A 5,295-nucleotide genomic window follows, 5' to 3' on the forward strand; every position below is an offset into this window, starting at 1 on the left:
AGGCTCGGGCTGTAGGACTGGAGGTGGTACTGGCTATGGCTCAGGTACTGGCTGTACCTCAGGAGGCTGCTGGACCTCAGTGGTGGTCTGCGTCTCTAGTGGTGTCTCCTGCTGTGCCACCTCCTCGCTATGCTCTTCTTCCTGGTCCTGCTCGTCAGAGGCGGGAGAGTTTGGAAGTGGAGGGAGCTCAATGCCCTGTGATGCAAACACCTGGTCTATGCGGTCAAGACGTCGCATGACACGACGCTCGAAGCGCACCATGAAACGAAGAAGGTGCCGCACCAACAGATAAGTCGGCTCAGGTGTTGGTGGTGGTGGTGGTAAGGATGCTGCTGCTGCTGTGGAGGAAGAGGGTCCTGCTGCCTCAACTGTCGCTCTAGCCCTAGAACGACGTCTGGCCGAGGGCTTCTCGTGCACCCATCCACCCCATGGAATAGTAACTTCCTTGTCGTCGTCATCTGGAGACGGTGATGCCAGGGCATCTTGGCCAGTTTCACTGACCTTTTCTTTACTATTTTTAGGGTAGTTTCATGCATTTCTTTAGGAAATAAGCTAGTTTTGGGTAGATATTCACCTACACCTTGATTCAAGCATACATTGTGCATTTTACATTATTTCATGAGGATTTTGCATGAATTTACTGACAAATTGTATGCTGTATTACCCATGACTTGGACTAGAACTTTGATGAACTCTGTTGCTTGATTTCAGGACCAAAGGAAGCAAGGAAAGGGAGGTAACTTGCAAGGTTAATGAGAAAAGTGATTGCCAATAACACTCTCAAAGCCATCATTGCCCACGTTAAGAGTCACGTTAACTAAGTTAACGTGAACTCTAACGTGGAGAAGGGAAGTTGAGCCAACGTTAGTGACACTTAACATTGTCACTAACGTTAGCAAACACTCATGAGTGGCCAAGTTAGAGCCCACGTTAACCCAGTTAACGTGGCCTCTAAAGTTAAAGGGGGAAGAGAAGCCAACGTTAGTGACATTCAACAGTCACTAACATTGGCCTAAGGATGCAACACACCACGTTAACTCCCACGTTAACTTGGTTAACGTGGGAGCTAACGTAAGAGGTGAGAGTTGTCGACAACGTTAGTGACACTCAACATAGTCACTAATGTTGGAAGCAACCACAACCCCCAAGGAGCCACGTTAACTTCCATGTTAACCTTGTTAACATGGAAGCTAACGATGAGGAATGAATGATGAGCCAACGTTAGTGACACTCAACATTGTCACTAACGTTGGGATGGCTAAGAATGGCCACGTTAGAAGCCACCTTAACCTAGTTAACGTGGACTCTAACGTGAGATCCAGGGGCACATTGGAACGTTAGTAACAATGTTAAGTGTCACTAACGTTCTCGAAGATTGGCAAGGCCACGTTAGAAGCCACGTTAACCTAGTTAACGTGGGCTTTAACGTGAAGCAAAAAGGGGCACACTGGAACGTTAGTGACAATGTTGAGTGTCACTAACGTTCTCGAAGGTTGGCAAGGCCACGTTAGAAGTCACGTTAACCTAGTTAACGTGGGCTCTAACGTGAGGCAAAGGGGTACATTGGAACGTTAGTGAAAATGTTAAGTGTCACTAACGTTCTCGAACTTATACTTTCACTAAATGTTAACACCCCTAACGCCCTGAGCTAAAGTCTCTGCCCACTTAGCACTTTCTCTCTGCAAGTAAAGCCAAGCCCAAATGAAGAAAAGAACTGCTTCAAACTCAAGATCCAAAGGCCTAAGACTTGAAGAGCTAACTAGAAGCTGAGAGAAGTAGTATATATAGGAGTAGCTTTGAATTGAGAAAGGAGTTCTGGAGGCTGGAAAAAGAGAACTACTCTCTGTATTTTACTTTCTCTGCATTTTCTAGTTTTATGATGTATTCTCCATCTTTGTTTTCATTTTCAAGAGCTATGAACAACTAAACCCCTTTCATTGGGTTAGGGAGCTCTGTTGTAATTTGATGGATCAATACTAATTTTCATTATTCTTCTTCTATCTTTTCTCTTGATTTTACTTGAAAGCTTTCGATCTTCATCCAATTGAGTAGTTATCTTAGAAGAGAAGCTATTCAAACTTGGATCTCTTTTGAACCTTGAAAGAGGAATGAAGAGATCAAGCTAGAAATGCTTTCTCATGCTGGACCAAATTGGGTTTGGATGGGTATGTGACTATAACCCTCTCAATACTTGATTTGGGAAATGCATGTGGTATAATCAGTGACCATACTTCATCTCTTCTCATGAGAAATTGACCAAGGAATTGGCTATTGATCAAGATTTGAGAGATTGAATTGCAAGAAATTGTAATTCAATCACTTAAGATTGCCAAGGAGATCAATGAGTGCATTGATTGAGGAAGAGATGAAAATGAACTTGATCCGGAGAATTACAACATCTCCTAAGCTCAATGAGCTCCCCATCTCTGATCTTACCCATTCTCTTTAATTTCAGCCATTTACTTTTATGAGCAAATCCCCCATTCCCATTTATAATTCTGCAATTTATTTTCAGTCATTTACTTCCAGTCCTTTAATTCTAACTATTACTTTTCTGTTATTTACATTCCAGCCAATTTATTTTCTACAACTCTCAACCCAAATTCTGGATTCGCTCAACTAGAACATTCTTCTAATTAAAGTTGCTTGATCAATCAATCCCTGTGGGATTCGACCTCACTCTATTGTGAGTTTTTACATGATGACAAATTCGGTACACTTGTCGAAGGGAGATTTGTTGTGAGACAAGTTTTCCGTGCATCAAGTTTATGGTGCCGTTGCCGGGGATTGATTGTGCATCAACAATGATTAAATTGGAAGATCACTAGATTGAGCATTTTTATTTTTGTGAATTTCATTTTCTGTTTGAGTGATTTACTTTTTGTTTTAGTTAAACTTCTTCCCTTCCCCCTCTACTCTTTTGTTTTTCTTTGTTATTTTCAATTCTGTTTGCTAACCCACTAACTGTTTGATATATTGCATCACCCACAACTAACAGTAATTCTGACACAAATACTGTCTGCACCTATCTTTTCTTGCTTGCACTTGATGGTTGTATGACAGGGAGAAGAAGCGGAGCTTCAACTTCCTTCGATTCTGAACCTGAGAGGACCTTCCTTAGATTAAGGAGGAAGGCAAGAGGAAAGAAAGTGGTTAGTGCTGAGGAAGAAGAGGAATTCTTTGACCCAAACATGGAAGACAACATGGAAAACCATCATGAAGAAGAAGATTACAACCATGGGGGAGGAGGTAGAGCAAATCATGCTGGGGAGGATAGAAGAGTTTTGGGCTCTTACATCAATCTAAACTCAGGCAATTGTGGAAGTAGCATCCAAAAGCCAACAATCCATGCCAACAACTTTGAACTTAAACCACAGCTCATCACCCTTGTTCAGAACAACTGCTCGTTTGGAGGAGGTGTTCAAGAAGACCCCAATCAACATCTAACCACCTTCCTGAGGATATGTGACACAGTGAAGTCTAATGGTGTTCATCCTGACACCTATAGACTGCACTTATTTCCATTCTCACTTAGGGACAAAGCAGCCAAGTGGCTGAAATCTTTCCCAAGGGAAAGCTTGACAACTTGGGAAGACGTGATGAACAAATTATTAGCAAGATTTTACCCTCCTCAACGAATCAATAGGCTGAGAGCTGAGGTCCAAACTTTCAGGCAACAAGATGGTGAGACTCTATATGAAGCATGAGAGAGGTTCAAGGACTTAACAAGGAGGTGTCCACCTGACATGTTCAACGAGTGGGTGCAGCTGCATATTTTCTATAAAGGGCTCTCTTTTGAGTCAAAGAAGGCCGTAGACCATTCATCCGGAGGATCATTGAACAAGAAGAAGACTATTGAGGAAGCCATAAATGTTATTGAAACAGTAGCAGAGAACGACTACTTCTATGCTTCTGAAAGAGGGAACACAAGAGGAGTAATGGAGCTAAACAATGTAGATGCTCTGTTGGCCCAAAACAAGCTCATTACCCAACAGCTGGCTGACCTCACCAAGAAGATGGAGAGGAATCAAGTAGCAGCAATCTCCACTTCATCAACAACCCAAGAAGGAGTGAATGAGGAAGCAGAGGGTAGTCAGGAGCAAGCCAACTACATTGGGAATTCACCAAGGAAAAACTATGATCCATACTCCAAGACCTACAACCCTGGATGGAGAAACCACCCAAACTTTGGGTGGGGAAGTGAGCAAGATCAAAACCAAGACCAGAGACGTTACAACTCTAACAACAATGCAGCTCATCAGCAGTTCACACAGAGGACATCTCAACACCCCCACAACAACACTTCTCCACATGCTTATCAAAACCAAAATGGCACATCTGCTCCGAATCACCCATCAATTGATGATAAGCTCTCTAAGATTGAGACCTTACTTGAAGGAATATGCCAAGAGATTCAAGAAAATAAAGTGTTCAAAGAGGAGGTGCGAGCCAATATTAAGAACCAGGGAGAGACCATTAGGAAGCTGGAATTCCAGGTGGGATATTTAGCTGAGAAGATTCCCAAACCTACTGATAGCTTCCCAAGTGACACGAAGAAAAATCCCAAAGCCGAAGCAAAGAAAGTAAGATGGGAAGATTGCAAAATGGTCACTACAAGTGATCAAGAGACTGAAGACAAGCAAGCAAACTTCTCGAACAACCTGAAGACAACTTAATAAAGGAGGAGGATAGAGATCACCAAGAACCAGAAATGTCACAACAAGAGTTGCTGAAGCTTTATGCACCCTTTCCTCAACTGCTCAATGGTGCTGTGGGAAAGAGAATATACTCAAGGTTCCTAGACTTGTTTGCATCTTTGCATGTAAACATACCATTCATCAAGGTAATTCAGCAAATGCCTGCATTCATCAAGTATATGAAGGAACTTCTGCCCAGGAAAAGCTCACTCAAAGGAGGCCAGACTATAGTGATGAACAAGGAATGTAGTGCCCTTATTCAACCTGAGTTGCCTACTAAAAGAAGAGACCCAGGGTGTTTTCACATCCCTTGTGCCATAGGTGAAACTATGTTCGATAGAGCATTATGTGATTTGGGGGCCAGCATCAACTTACTGCCCTTATCCCTGGCAAAGAGGCTGCAGATCAATGAGATAATGCCCACAGATGTAATCATCAGACTGGCTGACAAAACTCAAAAGCAAGCAATAGGAGTGGTGGAAAATGTGTTGCTAAAGGTTGGGAAATACTTTCTCCCAATAGACTTTGTCATCCTGGACATGGAAGAGAGTCACACTCATCCAATCATATTGGGAAGATCATTCCTAGCTACGGCCAG

General features: G+C 42.7%; 1 non-coding gene across 1 annotated transcript; it reads right to left on the minus strand.

Moving 5' to 3' along the window:
• Positions 1-3,644: 3,644 nt before the first annotated feature.
• LOC148555235 (small nucleolar RNA R71) lies at positions 3,645-3,748 on the minus strand. The gene has a single exon (XR_015886813.1). It is a non-coding gene; the product is annotated as a small nucleolar RNA R71 (small nucleolar RNA).
• Between the last annotated feature and the right edge of the window lie 1,547 nt (positions 3,749-5,295).

This window comes from Arachis ipaensis, chromosome B6 (genome assembly GCF_059453495.1).
Source record: "Arachis ipaensis isolate K30076 ecotype BB chromosome B6, ASM5945349v1, whole genome shotgun sequence".
NCBI classification, from domain to species: domain Eukaryota; kingdom Viridiplantae; phylum Streptophyta; class Magnoliopsida; order Fabales; family Fabaceae; genus Arachis; species Arachis ipaensis.